Source organism: Pagrus pagrus (assembly GCF_965226575.1).
Source record: "Pagrus pagrus genome assembly, chromosome: 1".
Classification (NCBI taxonomy): domain Eukaryota; kingdom Metazoa; phylum Chordata; class Actinopteri; order Spariformes; family Sparidae; genus Pagrus; species Pagrus pagrus.
In genome coordinates, this window is record NC_140185.1 from 12,781,730 (window position 1) to 12,798,995 (window position 17,266).

At 40.4% G+C, this 17,266-nt stretch overlaps 1 protein-coding gene across 12 annotated transcripts in view; it reads left to right on the forward strand.

Moving 5' to 3' along the window:
• neo1a (neogenin 1a) overlaps positions 1–17,266 on the forward strand; it is a 174,181-nt gene that overhangs the window by 123,463 nt on the left and 33,452 nt on the right. The window lies entirely within an intron of this gene.

The following is a 17,266-nucleotide window of genomic DNA, read 5'->3' on the forward strand; positions in this document are numbered from 1 at the left end:
TATCCTGCTCACACCTGCCGGGCATGAATCCTCCTGAAACGAGGCCAGGAAAACACCCTGTCTGTCGGCCGGCTGCCTCGCAGTCAGGGGAGATAAGCCAGGGACTTGCCACAGGGATAAAGTTGTCTTCACCCAGCAGGGAAATCAATGGGGGTGAACTGCATCTAAACAGCCAGCCAGATGCAAGTTGGCTAATATTCATTAGTGCTCATAATCTTTGATCTTGACACTGCCAGCTGCAGTTAAATGTGGCTCCACTGATGATTCACACTTGTGGACGTTTGGACGAATGGAAAAAGGTCAGCTGTTAGCGTATGTACAGTATGTTGACAGTTATTTATAGTGATATGTGCTTTGTATCAATACTCTTGGCTTTGAACTCCTGGAGATAACAATGGGTCATGGACACAAAGGGCTGGGCGTTACGGCCTTACAATAATAGTGGATATTTTGAAACCTGTGCTTCATAAATTCTATAGGACTAGATGACAAAATCAAATATCAAGATATATTTGACCAAATACCTCGATATTTTAGAACAATATTCTGGGGATGACTATAGGTACTCTTAATTGCACAAAACACAATGGCTACATAATGTTAACATGAACACAATATTCCAGGTTTTGCCCTTTTTCCAAAAAAACATGCACCATACTGGAGTATGCTTCATATGCAACGATACATACTCCATTTAACGTAATGACGCATGTCATATTTAAGCACTATGGAGGAATTTACTTCCACCTTTACTTCTATCTTTTCAAACTGCAGTCATCTTGCTCCCCTGGTGTACCCTCTTTGTTGCCTTTATGCAAGTTTCGCATAACTGTGCTCTTGTTTGTCTTGTGCACAAAGCTGACTGTAAGAGGCTGTGTGTTGCAAACTGACGTAAAAACTCCAACTGAGGAGCATTTTCCGAATGCACTGCAAACATGTCCACAGATACTCATGCATGTAAATGTTGCCATTGAGGTTTTTTGATAAATAATCATCAGTAGTGCGGATTTAATGACTAAGTGGGTAAAGACAAGTATTAGAACAAGTAGAACAGTCTGATAAGTTCAGAAAATGACATCACTTTACTTTAATGCAGCCTTTAAATCAGGAAAAGACAGTATCTCAATATAATGGTAGTCTCAAATCACAATAACGATATAATATTGATATACTGCCAAGCCCTACACAGACAAACTGCTTCAGCATTCTTAACACTGTGAAGAACAGATTTTTTGGGGGAGTGGAGGTAAAAAATAGGACCACAGATTGCAGTCTCAAACAATTTCCCTGGAAATTCCTCAGCCATGTGCAATTCGGGTCAACTAGTTGCAAACAGATGTGGGTAAATAGGAGCACAAATGCCAGAAGTGGACCTCGAGGGGACCTAATTATGCAGTGTAATGCAGGCGAAGTAAGTGCCTCTTAATGTCCCTTGTAAAACTGCCACATTCAGACTTGTCCTCTTCTGGAAGTGCCCAAAGATTGTGCAGTTGTGCTGGTTTCTGTAAGTCATTTTATTTGGCCACAGAGGAAGATAATTTAATTTGGTATGACTTTCCCACTGACAAATGCAAAATAATTTCATTATACCAGTAAATATGGAAACTGGTGACCTGTACAGGGTGTAGCTTTATGCCTAGTGTCGGCTGAGATCAGCCCCCTGCATGCCTCCAAAAGATGAACAGTAATAGATAAGGAATGAATGATCCACAATATTGACTTGAAACTTACTTCAGTTTATTGTTTTAAATCCAGCCCAATAAAGACAACTTAGTTCTCACTAGCATTTGTTTCAACATATGTGTACTGTATGTGAGGTTTTATCAAGTTCCCAGCAGATTGACCCATTCTTTCCTCACCTAACTATAAATACATCCTCTAATCACCATCATTAATGTTTCCTTGCGGGCAGTTTTGATATATGCTGCCCACGTGTTATTGCCCTTATTGTCAAAATGATCATGAGGGAGGCTAGGCAGCTGCAGATTCTATGCTATTTAAGGGATTGTCGTCACATGTCATCTATAGACAATGTGCTGCAACAATTTGCGGTCCTTTCCATCCACATGATTATGTGACGCGATTTTGCCTGATACTGTAGTAGGCAGCAATTATAGCTTGGAGAGGAAACGGGTCACGTTTTTCGACTTTGAAGCTGACATCTGTGACCCACGCCTCGACAAAGCACTTGTTTATGTGATTGTCATCTTTCCATATACAGAACAAAGACTGAGGCTGTGTTTGAAGTTTGATAATGTGGAACGCTAAAATGTATACCCAAGTTTGGCTGTGTGGTTGCCTTTTGTGTATATCTTCAAGATGCAAAGCACAGCCAGTACAAATACTTTGTCGGATAGCTGATGTTGAAGTGGAGAGCTGCGTACAGCATTTAGATTTTAGAAACATGAGAAAAAAAGAAAAGCTCCTGCATGTTTCTTGGCATTAAGCATTCCTATTTTTTCAGTCAAAAAAAACACAGACCAGCCTCTGAACTCTTACCGGATGCCCACTTGTCAAAAATGGCAAGTTTAAGATTCAAGCACCTAAAAGCTTAATATAAAAAATGCAGACTGATCTGCATTTAACAAAGGCAAACAAAAGAGAAGTGGATGCACTCTTTGCTGTTTGCCCTTAAGTGTTTTTTTTTTTTTTTCTCGTTGCTTTTTTATATTTGCATATATTCCACAGATGCACTTCCATTTGCATGTGAATACTTATTTTGCTCTTCCATATGCTGGCGTCAATATGGAAATGCTCCTCTGTCTGTCTGAGTCTGTTTGTCTCTCCATCTCCATTCCCATAGCTCTCATGAATAATGTTTAGAATTTTTGCCTCCTAGTGCCCAAGCCAAGTACTTCACTGGAGAGCCTGAAAGCTTGTTTGGATGAACGAGCTTGGAGCTCTCGGGCTGTTTTAGCTACGACGTTTGCAAGTGAATTTCACGATGAATGAAAGGGAGACATTTCAGTGAATACTTGGCCAACTTCAGGGAAGAGATAACACAATTTAAAAACATAAGTCACTTGATGCTTGCTGCTGTGCAACACATTTTTAGCTTCTCTATCCTGTAGGCTAGTGTTCCAAGCTATTTTTCAGGTCATTTTATGATGAAAGAAAGATGACACGCTGTTTCTGATGTAAATGCATTTATTCAAGCTTTTGTTGGAATCAAAGCTTAAACAGGCGAGCAGTCTTTCTCCATCCCTCCCTCCCTTTCATCTCTTTCTTTCTCTCTTTCGCTTCCCTCTTTCTACCTCTGTTCCTCCTCCTCTCCCTTCATGTTCCCATGCTGCCATTAGTTTTCCCTCCCCTCCTCTCAGACCTGTGGCAGCTAACAGAAGAGTCCTGTCCTCCCCTCCCATCAGAGGTAGCAGACCCCTACTGAGAGATGGAGATGCCTCATCACTGCCTGAGTGCTCTCTGTGCCTCCTCGTTCTCCTCTCCCTCCATCACTCTGTGTATTTATGAGCGCAGGCACCAGGAGCGCTGGCATGATAAACTGACATGTGTGCTGTCCCCAAAGCTGTATTCAGACACAGTGACAGGCGCAGGGAGATACTGGAAGGGATATGCAGAGAATTGCACATGCCGTAACTTCATTAGTAAATCCATTAATTACGGTAGACTTGAGCACCAGACCACCCCGTGAAATTAGACAGAAACCAAGAGTCTCCCACTGTATTTGCAGATTACTTTGCACAGCCATTGACCGCCACTGAATGCCATTCGCTTTGATCTGGGCCAAGACGCTTAACACCTAATAAAGAATACACCCCAAAAAGGATCCAGAAGTCAAGAAAACCCACACAAGTTTATTTAGATGTCGCTAATTTACAACACATGAAACCAAATGAAGTGGAAGTTTGACCTTGACTGTGAAGCAACAGAAGACAAACTAATTAGAGGCAGCGTGGAGAATTTGGTACTGTTTAATAACTAGATTTGGGACAGTAATTATCAAGTGAGACAAAGCTAATCTGGATATGTTTCTATATACAGGCCAGTCGCATAAATGAAATGTTGGTTGTATGTGTCTGCAAACCACAGATGGGTTAAATGTACAGAAACAGTTCGACGATTGACGAGACGTCTGGACAGTTTCTAGTTGTGTTGACAGTTGTGATGACAGTACCAGGTGTTTTAAGCCAAAACAACAGCATAACACAGCGTTGCCATAACCTAAAACTGAAAATTGACAATGAAGAAATGTTTTGTTTTTACATCGTCATGGTTAGCTGAAATGTACATTGCCAACATCTGGCCATTAGGTTGCTGTAAAGATATTAAGCAAAAATATTTAACATTACATGCAGAGCAAGAATGTGGCCAACAACTCCTCTTATTGAAAAAGCAGCTACATTTTAGCTGTCTGGAGCCACAAAAGCAGACTTTGAAAATATTAACCCATGAGAAAACAGTTGGCAAGAATCTCCCACAACATAAAAAATACAGAGTAATAGACTGATGCTATTGTAGCTGGTCGACTATAAACTGAACATGACCTGGCAAAACAAAGTTATGGACAGACCTGGTTGCCAGAAGCAGTTCTGCTCACTGTGAACAACAAAAAGCAGACAAATATCTGCACTCATCCACCTTTTGTTCAAAATGTTGTACTAAGTCTTAAGAGAAATGAATTATCCAAACATAACTGAGATCTGCAGCAAATTTGTAACACAAACTGACCCTCAAATATTGAAACTATCGTCTCAGCACAAAGCAGTAATAATTTCCACACAGATCAGTGATACACACGAGCAGCGGGAACACAGCAGCCTAGATCCATTGTTGTGGCTATGTCGAGACAAGCAGGAAGGGTTTTATGTACAAATATATCTTGATGCTGAAGCTCGATTGTTTAGTCTTCTAATACAAATCAAGAAGTATTTGAATTGATAACGAAGTGAAAGTAAAGGGAAAGATAAAGAGAGCTACTTAAAAGGAGGTCCCTGCTGTCAGTGTGATATGCTGCAGTGGAGGCTCTAGCTGTTCTTGAGGAGAGAAACTCACTTTATTATGAATCGATGTAATATAAAATGTAACTGGATCATGATTAAACAACAAAGAAACAGACTGAAGTTCTAGTAGGCAGAGCAGTAAAAAATCGTTTAAAAAAATCCCCCAAACACATTTGTAGCCGGCAAGCCACAAACGGGGGATCCTTCCACTACATCGGAGCACCACCCTTATTCCCTGTTCAAATCAAGAAGTGAGAATAGGCTGCTAAAAGACCCTTCCCTCCAGCCAGACTCCACCAGTACTGAATAAAAGCCCAGGCCCACTTTAGGGAATACGGTGTGCTCCATCATCTGCTAGCAGGGTCACGGCCAGGCCAGCGGGAGTGAATGTGTAACGTTGTGAGCATGTGAATGTGTCAGCAGCACAGCGCAACATGTCTGCTGTTGGCACGGTCTGCATCGTAAGTTTACCTTCAACAGCAGACAGCAGCGTGAAAATATGACACTTAAAAACAGCATGTCATGTACTGCTGGGATGCACGTACATGAACACATATGGCCATACTCCTTTCAAATGTTGGTGGATGCCTTCGTTGGGTCACAGGGTCACAGACTAATTGTGTTCACTGACTGATGCAACTAAATTGTTACTCATAGTTCGTTCAAGCCTGCAGTCATCATATCAAGGATGCTCTCGCTTTCCTTGACCCTCCTTGTTTACTGCTGCATGTCGTACATATTATAGAATAAATCACAACATTTGTTTACAATAACATCTGGGTAGAAAACACCTGCATCACGCACTAGCTTACATACATTTAACTGTCCTCTTTCATGACTTCAAGTGTTTACAGTAAATTCATTTAAAATCATATCATAAAAAAAAAACGTCATGGTGATGCCGCCTATACTAGATGCATGCTAGTGTCTGCACACATATATACAATACTGTAGGGGTTTAAACAAGTAATTGACAAGTTGACTATCAAAATGACTAGACACTCTGAATTGTTGTAGAGTTACGTTCATAAGCGGCATCATTATGCGTCATAGTAATGGCCTTCTACAACATGGACATAACTTTAGTTGTTCTTGAACACACATTAGCAATAATTTTCTACATTATACTACGTATGTAAAATAACAGAATTTTTGATGTTTAAAGATTGAAACAGTCCCGTTTTCTCTGTAAGAAAGCAGTCGTTTTTTGTTTTTGTTTTTTTTTACTGCTACTATAGCTTGCTGAGGGTTAAGTCCAGCCGCCTCACAGAGCCCTCCTTGGATTCTGCCATTTCACCTACCTGTAAGTTGGTACTGCCAACATGGGTTTAACCCCTTTTCTGGTTGTAATTGAGACATTTTGACTCTAGTTGATAATTTTTATTGGGGAAGGAAATATATATAATATATCTCCTGCAGTTAATGGACTATTGACCGCTAGGGCAGAAATCTTAAGCATTTTAATAAAAGATACATATAACAAGACGTGTGTACTGTGTGTTAAGCACAACAGCATTTAAGATGAAGTTACTTATCACCATAGTCAGAAGAGTGGGAGTGTGTTTGTTAACCCGCTGTCAGAAACAAGAGGGAGCAAGAAAGCACAGCGTCAGTATCGTGTGGAAAATGAATATTCAAACAGTCTCAAATGTCCAGTATTGACATTTAGTAGTTATTTATAGTTATATTTAGTTCAGTATTAGTGAGTGACAACAAAAATGCAGTAGTCATGAATTCCCTATATGACAGACTAATCCAGTCTATTGTATTGTGTAACAAGTATCTCTTTCATGAACTTTGTGTTCAATCTCTGTTCGAGAGACATTGCTTTACATCTATGGTAATTTTTTAGGCTGCTGTTGGTGGTGCTGTTTATTTTCAAAATTGCAATTTCCAAAAGTCAACATTATATTATAATGAACGTCCCATAGAGTGGTGTAGTAGAAACAGCGATAAGACGCCTAAACGGGGAGAGAAGTGTGTTGTTGGCACTAGGCACGAGCTAATTAAGTGCAACTGGGGGATAAAATTGCCTCCAAAAAAGTAGCTGAATCCTTTATCCATTAAAAAACATCAGTAAGCACCAAATTTACCTGTTCTCCAACAGCTGAATTTGACATTACCCACATGTAGCTGCGGGTGCTTTTTTAATAAGTGCCTTATCTTAACTCACAGTGTTGAGTATTATTTGCCGTCAGTGGGTTATGGTTGATTAAACTAATACGATAATATTGTTTTTTTTATTTAGAACATTATAGTTATTTATAAATGGCTGTGATCATGAAAAGGCAATATGAAAACAAATCAGGGGCATTCGGTGGAGAATATTAATTATATGTAAATGTTAATATATTCAACAAAATTTTGCCTCATAGCAAAATATATTGAAATTCAAATTTGGGGATGAAGCCCTAAAATGTGCACGCAACGTCTTAACTGAACAATATCTTTGGCACACACACACACACACACACACACACACACACACACACACACACACACACCATGTTAGTGATAGTGATTAGTGAATGTGTTCCCCCACTGGGTGCTGCAGGAAGCTGATCAGAGGGATTGTAGCCTAAATTGATTGTGGAGAGCTGAAATCAGCCTCCACCAAATTGCTGTTAGTACGGACGCTGATGGCAAAGTGTTTGTGCTACGGCTCGGTCTCTCAGGGATGCTGCTGAATGTGTGTTTACAAGCCGAAGCTCTCACAGCACGGGCTGAACTTTTCTATGGGTTGTATTTACTCAAGCGTGGTGAAAGGCTCAGCCTCATTTATAAATGGTCTGTCGCCTAAGTGCTAACTGCAAAATGTTATGGGTGCCTATTTTGCTCTTGTTTTGCAGAGAAAGGATTAAAATAGGCTTCAGTACCTGCGTCAGTGCTGTTCTTTTTTTTTTTAAGGTCAGTCTTGTTATCAAAAGCAGTTTTAGGCCTGACTGCATACGTATGTGTGAGAGATCTGCTTTTTCCTGACAGTCTGTTTTACACACCTCACTACACGTGCCCTTATTTAGGATATAACACCATCCACCTCCAACACACACTCATCCAGGATGTTGATCTGATGTTTTTGGATGTGGACAGTCCTCTGGGTGCAGTAATTGGAAGTACCACATGGCACACAAACATCGCTTTCCCTTCACACCCTTCCCTTAGCTGCAGGCAGCTGACCCCTGTGAGCGGCGCCACCAAAGCTGGAGCTTTTATTTTTCCTGTTAGCACCCACCCCCTTCTCTCCACTGAGCCTCCCAGTTTCCATAAACTAAAAGTAGAATAGTAACATCACAGTGGGTTGTGGGCATCCCGCTGTCTGCTAGCGAAGTGCGGTAGCCGCTTCTCAGTGGGTCCAACCGAGGGAGGCCGCTTTATTGGTGGGAGTCTGATTAGCTCGACTGTTTGTTAGCAAGGCTCCCAAGGGGAGGTGCAGCTGCTCCCACTTCTGCCAGCATACCATTTGACCTTTTCAGCCCGCTCCTGGTTGTTCAGCTCCACTCACTTTATACATCAAATGTTGCAAGTGCATGTATACACACATCCACACTGTTGCAGAGAGCTTTCTCTGAAATCAATTATTCCGTTCTAGGCTTGCTCTGTTCCCCTGGAAAGGTTGAATTGTATTCTTGTACCTCCAATGTAATAAGATACAAAGGCAGGCAGTGCAGAAAGAAAAGCCTGTTCTAGTCCTGGGCATTGGTGGTGAAATGCTCTGGAGACGTGCAGCATCACTGGCTGTTTTGATCTGCTTGAAAGGCGAGCCCGAGAGGCCTTACTTTCCTCTCCCAGCCAGCATGTGGAGCACGTGATGCATATGATGCAGATTTGTCAAAGTAGAAACGGAGGTGGATGGGAGGGGGGGGTTTACATTGTACACTATGGTCGCACATCCACATTTGCATACAGAGTCTGGGCAAGCAGCTGTTGGCTTCATGATCGTGCATGTTTCAGCGAGTGTGTGTGTGTGTGTGTGTGTTGAAGCAAGGCGTTCGGGGAAACAAAGCAATCACACCCAAATTAACTCACCAGTGGCTCACGGATCAAGGGGGTACATGTGTTTGATGGTGAAGGGACGCTGTATGTACACTTAGTGGATGATTAATTATTGATGCACCCAACCCCATTCAATTACTCTCGTCATTTCCAAATAGTGGCGTTTGTTTTCCCCTACATGTTGGAATCTGTGGATCCTCTGGGTTTTTTATGTCTCAGAAGGATGTATATGGCATTTCACAAATTCCCACACATTAAGCCCGCCTGCTTAGTGTTTATTTTGAGAACCCAGGGCAGGGATTGTCACTTTTTTATGAAAACCAAATTACCAGTAAGTAAATTGCCGGAGGGCCAAGAGTGGATGCAAACACAGACATACCATCATCCCTTCCAAAACATACCCCGTACAAATTCCTTCTCCTTGTTTATGTAGGCCCACAGGGAATTTGAGAATGTTGATTTTGGATATGAAAAGCAAGATAAATGTAAAATTGAACAAACTGTGCCATTTAAGAGGAAATTCGCTGCAGGGTTTCAAAGGGACAGCTTTTCTGGTTGATAAACAAGAACATGCACAGGCTTTCAGAGGTTTTAGCCGCCTGATAAAGAGATCCTAGGAGCTACAAACACCACCCCCCCTTCCCTGAAGTATTTGCTGCATCACAACATGGCATCCAGGAGTCTCATGGATCTGTCAGATGGGTCCTCTCATATCTCAGTTCGTCTCTGCCAGGACAACAGGGGTGTTTAGGGAGTGTGGAGACGTAAATACATCTGCGACCCACTCCAAACCCTTTTTAACTTTATAGTCTGTGCTTATCGAGGCAGAGGGGATCCATTATGCTCTCTGAAAAATATTTGTAAGAATGTCTACCTAGACGCACTGTCTGCATCATAAAGTCCAATGTTTTCAATTCAGTACATTACACGACGTGCCTAGTCAGTTGGTGGCTTGTAGGCCACGTCTGGTGACCTCAGAGTGGGCCAGCATACATTAATCTAATAAATGACAGAATATGTAAACTACATATAGGCTATAGTATATAAAGTGTATAGTCCCACACATGTATGCTTATGGCTGTGATGCACATATACCTCACCATAAAGCGACAGCACCAAAAGCTTTTATCAATAACTCTTCTGAATTAAAGACGTTTTCTTTTGTTTGAGTTGATGATGGAAGCAACCAAAGAGGGAGTCAATCGCGCTTCCTTCTCATCACTGTTGAGAGTTGCACATGCAGCACTGATCAAGGAAGGTTGTACAGATCGGGTATCTTTCAAACAATTTCTCAATTGACGGAACTTCTCTAGGCTTCTGGTTATTTAAAAAGGCAAACCAATGTATTTAATATGTGAGTGCTTTGCGGCAGTGTTGTATGAAGTACTCAAAAGATATTTCTTTAGTAAAAGTGAAAGTCATCCATCTTGAGTAAAGGTCTCAAAGTGTCTGATATTAAACGTACTTAAGTATCAAAAGTAATCTTAAGTATCGACAGCACAAGTAAAAGTAAATGTATTTACATGTACTATGTGTAAATATTGTATAATCTGGGTGGACAAAGTATTGGCCTGGTCAGCTATCAGATCCGATATTCACTCAGCGTTATTGTGATTATCGGAATCAGTGTTTTGTTTGTTTTTTTCCATCTGATTGTCAATAAAATAAGTCGATTTAAAAATGCACTCATTTAGCAGTCTGAAAAGTAACTAGTAACTAAACTTATCCAATGAATGTAGTGGAGTTAAAGTAGCAGAAAATGGAAATACTCAAGTAAAGTAGAGGTACCTCAAAATTGTACTGCATATATTTTATGAGCCATGCAACAGCAAAAGACAAATTTCCATTATTGCCTGCATCAATGGACAATAATGTTTTTTAATTTTGCTTCTTGAAGTACAATACTTGAATAAATGTCCTTGGTTACTATACTATAATATTCAGAGGCACCTGAGGAATCACAAGAAAGAGACGCTAAAGTGCAGAGTTTGATTACATCTCACGATTTCCTTTGCGATTGTTAAAAATGTATCATTAACAAAAGCTAAAAGAAGCTTTTTAAATAGGCTGCTGAAAATGTCTGGCCCATCTGAATTTCTTTGTTTTAAAATCTGGCCCAGTTGAATTTGTAATTGAATAGCCCTGCTTACCTCTCAAAGTTATTTCTCCTAATTTGCCTGACTTTGATGTGTCCCCTCTGGCTCCATCATCAGCATCTCCAACGCCTTAAAATCGTTCCAGGAAGATATTTCAATCACTGAAGAATTAATGAGGAGAAATTCCTTCATTTTTGGGATTGTATTTTTTCAAATTAATAAAAGCGTATTTCTCTCCTGGGGAACGTGCCATATTTGAAACTTTTTTTCCATCGTTGTTAACATGCCCCAGAAAATGATCGGGGGGAAATGTGTTTGACGTTTTTGGGAGAATCAGTTTGAGACACAAAGACATTTTTCTTTTCGGATTATGTCGGCGAGTCGGTACACCTCGTCAGTTTAAGCCTTTGTGAGGTTTCAGCTGCACTTTAATCTTGACTGTCTCTGATTATCACAGCGAGAGGGGATGTGTGCGGTTACTGATATGCTCCACCAATCTGATACAGTATCTCTGTCAGTTTCCCCTTGGCCACTGATAAGCTGGAACACAATACAAGGTGAAGTTTTATCCTTTGTTGGCAAATGTGTCGCATTTTTATTGCGTATATAATTGCATTCAATTTATCATTGTATCGCTTGTAGGGTGTTAAAATTGTGTTAAAAAGATTGAGTTTGTTATTGATAGCAGCAAGGTACTCGAGGAAAAGAGGGGAACAAAAAGAACACTTGCTTGGTCACCCTTTTTCTTGCACTCCCCCATTTCTCCCTTCACCTCTCACTTCTTCTTTCCTCTCTTCACTTGAAACATTTGTCTGCTCCGTCTGACTCAGTTTCCTTTGTCGGCACATTAAGAAGCTGCTCAAGTGTCATGAGCTGTCAGGCGTGCTCATCTTTCCAGCCTCATCTTGAAAGAAAGCAAGGGAAACAAGGCTGTAGAGGAAAAAGCTGCCATAGTTATCAGAAATTTCAATGAGTTTTTGTCTTAGTTCAGAAGGAATCTATGATTTCTCTTTAATCACCATCTTGCACTTCAACTACACGCCCAGATAAGTGCTGTTCAGTTTATAGTCCTACATTTTATCATCATGCCACTTGTGCATGTTCGTATGAAACATGACAAAGACTGCCAGTTTTAATTGACAGTCTGCTTTGTGTGGATTTTTCGAAGACTCTGGACTATTGTTCATTCCTGCTCTGTTCATTCTGTGGCAGATAAAAGTAGTGACTCAGTAATGGACCATTAGCATTGTGCCGGATCTGTCTCTTACGCAGTCATCATTACCGAACCACATTAGACACGGAAACTAGCCCTGAGAAAATCCATTTTGCAAGAGCCTGGCATGGCCTGCTGAATTCCCTCTGAAGAGGCTATCTGTAGTTACAGTGCTGTGGGTGCTTCTGACAGATATCTGAATTCAGTAGATTTATGCTCTCTTGGTGGAGGTGCATAGTCGGAGCCAGTGAGGTACTGTAGGCTCTCTTATCTGTGTACTCAGACCAGATGATGAAAAAACTACTTGGCGTAACTTTACAGCTGCACTCTATACAGCTGCACTCATCAGGGAGCAGAGCAAAGGATTATGGAGTTAGCAACAGAAGATAAAAGTTTAAGTCATGAGGCTTTAATCAGAACTTTAATGCCACTCTAATTATTTTAATTTCACGAAAGGCTTTTGCTTCTATTGAATATTAAGATGAATGTTTTGCAGTGCATGTCTTTGTCTCGACTGTTTTGCGTATTGGTTACCCAGATTTATTATGCAGATCTCGAGTAACCTTCCTCGTTAAGCCTTAATGCCAGCCATTCATTACCTCTGGCACAAAGACTAATGACACTATTAATCAGCTATGAATAGAGTTCGACAGAGGAAGTGGGAGGCTGACACCTCCTTACTGTAACAATTCTAGGCATGCACGTACAAGACAGATTGTCAGGAGGACACCGAAAACTGCCCAGCATGTCAAATACCTACAGCTGACAAGATGTCTCCAGATGGAAACTACATCTAATGGTTTTATTTCCCCTCCTTCGCCTAACCCATAATGCAATTCTCATTAGGCTTTACAAGGCTGTGTCCTGCTGCAGTGGCCCAGGTTTGACCCAGGGCATGTCATGCTCACTCTCTCCCCCCTTTTTCCTGTCTGTCTTTAGCTACGCTATCCAATAAAAGCCAAAAAGAATCTTTAAAAGAAAAATACAACATTAATGTTAAAAAAAAAAGTACTTTTGAGAGGAGAGAGAGAAATATTTCTTTTACTATGATACACAACACCTTTGAATACAAGTAAATATAGGCCAACATGATTTTTACCAACTAATTTAATGGTCTATTTTATCTTAAAAGTCCTAATTATCAATTTTTGTTTTACTCATTATAAGCAGAATACACCTTGTATTCATTGTTTTTAACTTTTTAAAGTGGCATTTTTTCCAGTCTATCCCCTCGGCTGACCTGACACTGATTTCAGGATTTTTTTTAAACTTAAGTGTGTTACTGCTTAGTGCATTTGCTTCAAAAAAGGTGACACATTCAACCCCTTATATCAGTTCCTTTGCCCTTAGATCCACACTGAATCTTACTCAGAGAATCAAGGTAATGACCAAAGTGTCTGCGAGGCGCTGCTGCCTGTGCCCTCTGAGAAACCTTTCACTAAGCCCAGCACTCAAGCTGTTTCTGTTTTCTGTCTCTCTGGGTAGTGCACCAAAATGATTCCTCTTCTGCAGAACAATATGCCTGTAGGAACCAAAGATAAGGTTGTTTTCTTTCTAAATATCTGTTCTCATACAAAGCTTGGCTCAACTTCTGTCATGACTTATTCTTCTGTCTCAGACAACAAGCAGTGGCTCAAATCCAGACGATGCAGAACTAACTAATATGAAACATATTTTGGACACATGGGAACCTGTCCTACTTTTCTAGTATAGTATTTCAAGCTGTTTGCTCATTTAAAGGGAAGAAAACAGGCTTTAAAGGCAAATCTGGGTATTTGCTTGTTACTGTCAAGCCTGCAACGGCACACAGTATATTGGACTAATGGTGATAGCATTGATAGATGGTACTGACACCTATCTGCCTTATAAATATTGAAACAAAACATTTATAAAATGTGTCCCGACAGTTTGTTTTGTTCTGTCACAGCAGCTGTCTGGTAGTAAGAAAGCAGAAGTCACTCAGAAGTCTTTTGTCCATTTTCAGAGCTTTTTAACTTGGTTTCTCTCTCTCTGCTGTAATATATACATACAGTATGAGCCTCCATGCAAGCTTAAACTCTGCCAGTCAAATACCCTTGGTAACAGATGTAATAGTTAAGGTTAGATAGTTAATTGTGGTTTGGGTTAATCCAATCTAAAGAGAATATCTTTAGATATTTAGGCTGCAGTTATGAATCTCTTTTTCCCTCTCTGAAAAGCATTCCCAATATTAGATTTAGTGTTTCTGTCTTTGTTTCTTTTGGCTTTTATGTATTCATAATAAATGGACCTTTGTCTCCACTGCCAAGGTGACTTGCAGTGTTTGCTGTGTATTCACACAGCGTATAATCCGCCATGTTCCTTTGATTGTTTTCTCTTGTGTGTTTATATTTTAGTAATATGCTCGAAGTGCTTCCTCATCAACAAACAGGCTTCAAGCTTTTGTTTATCCTGCAAGCCTGCTGGTTGTGTTGTGATAACCCCATCACCAGTGTGATGTGAGACACCAGACTTTTACTTTGTGTTTGTTTGCGTTTTTGTGGGGACCAGTAGACCTCATGGGGACCAAAGACTGGTCCTAATGCAGCAAAACATCATTTCTGAGGTCCCAGTTGAGGTTAGTGGTAGGGTGTGAATTGAGGTGAGATTAAGGTTAGGGTTTGGGTTAGGCTGTCCACAATGAACATCAGTATAAAGTCCTTGCAAGGATAGCTCCGTAAACCTGTGTATGAATATGTGTGTATATCACTATAAATGAGGATAATTGTTCGGCATCTGGTCAGTTACACTGCAGTCAGAAAGTATTAGGATGCTGATGTGTTTCCCTTTGTTTTTGGCCCAATTCCAGCAAGCTGGATTTCAACAGAAACACCAGCTTTGAAGATGAAGTGCTGACTTTGGTCTTTAAAGTTGTTCGAGGTGGCCGACATCCATAATGAAATGGAGTGTAGTCGCCCTAGCCCTTTTTATATGTGAGCCTCCTTTATTTCTCCCTTAAACATACAGAGAAGGCAACCAATTAGTTTTTTAGATCCAACCAGTGGAATTATCTTGACTGACCCCATCAGTCACCTGTCTTCAATCCATCTGAGCGTTTGTCCTACTTTCTGACGGCCAGACTGAAGCTAGAAATCTCCTAGAAGAAGCAAGATGTGAAGATATCGAGTGTCTGTTGGTGTCTCGTAGTTGTAGTTGGTCAGTCTTGTTTCATTTTATTTATTGATATATTATTTTGAGGCAGTTGATATTAGTATGAGGTGGTGTCAGGAAGGCCACCTCTTTTGTGTTGTTTTATATATTGATGTAGTTTTATTTTGAGGCAGTTATAACCAACTGCCAATAGCGCCTTTATTGTTCTGATTGTTGTTCTCGCCAAAACATTTTTCTCTGAATTGCTCTTTGGGCTGGTTTACAACAACTTTGCTGTTGGCTTTGTGGTATTACTTTATTAAAGAGCATAAAAGAAAGACTTGTGTATATCCTCCTTATTGGCATAAAGATTTGTGTTGTTATGCAGGCAATTCTAGGTTCAAAGTTATATTGCAACTCCCAATAAACATGACAATAAATCTTGTGATGTCATGATGCAAAGTAATTTAACAAGTAGTGAATCAAAGTGCTTTCTACAGGGTTCAGATAAGTAAAATTACACCTCACTTTGTTAAAAATTAATGTTGATGTGAATACATTTCTTCTGATTATAGTCAGCACTTTAACCGGACAGTCATTGCGCCATTTCAATCCATCGTACTGAAGAACAGAGACAACACAACATTAAAGCTGTCACTGGCCTAAGACTGCTGAGTGTAATCTGTGTGCAGTTGTACAGATGTAAACATACAGTACATACAAACACCGTGACGTTAATGTGAAGCTCCTTCAGAGGTTTGCGCAGATGCAGAAAGTCAGTTCTCAATAAACACGTTGATCACAGTGTGAAAGAGTGAGTGTTTGCGTACAGAAAGGTGTGTTTGCACCATGTAATTGTTTTGCAGCATTTCCTTCATATCACTCCAATCAGAAAAGACAGTGAACTCTGCGAATTGGAAATGTAAACAAATATTGAAAGCCAAGTTAGCGGTGACTGCACATGCCATGACAGACAAACATGCCAGCAACCGCTTTGAATTTCAAAACAATTTCTCCAGTAATAATACCCCGTTTGCACACTTCATTTTGCCGTGCTCCTTTTCTGTATTTCAGCTCTGCCCTGCAGTCAGTTTCCCTGACCTGCAAACAAATGGAAATGTCATATGGACTGACATTCTTTCCGTATGGTTTCGTTTCGCCCACTTGCAAGGCAAATGGAAAGCAGATCTCTGAGTCTGACCACAGATTGTTCCTCCAAAAAAGGATTAAAAAAAACACCAAATGAAATCACCAGCATTTCTGTGGCTAGGCTGTGGAATGTGACGGCAAAAGTGTTTTAAAAAAACATCGTCTGGTGTGTTCGTTGTGAGAATCTAGACTTTTTTGGGGGGGGTTAGTCTTTAGTTGTTTTTACTGTGTCTGAGAGAAAAGAGTTTAATTACCTGAACACATAGACAGTTTTTCCACCACTGTTTTCTACCGAATGCTATCCAGTTTTTAATGAAAAAAAATGTCAAAAAATGCCAACCAATCATTTTAAATCACAAATGATTGGCAGGAAGACTTTCTGTGAAAGTGAAATGTGTGACGCTACGTATGTTCTGCCCCCACTACCCTGACATTAGAGAGCTGTGTGTAGATTTGCATGTGTAGTCCCCCTTGTATTGTGCTTTTATTTGTCAGCTTTGTGAATGTAGTAGAAGTGTTTTATTTCTGTGGTTCCTTGTCACACCAAAAGTCTTTTTTTTGTTACGTTGTTGTTATTTTGTTTTTTCTTCTTTTTTTTGTTTCCTTCCTTTCTTTCGTTTCACTGTCATTTCCATTTCAACTCCTTTCCTCTCCTCGACCTGTTCCTTTCGCACGTGATATTTCTCCCCTCCCCTCCCACGCTGCCACTGTCTCCTCCCTCCCCCTGTGTCCCTACACCCATCCTGCCA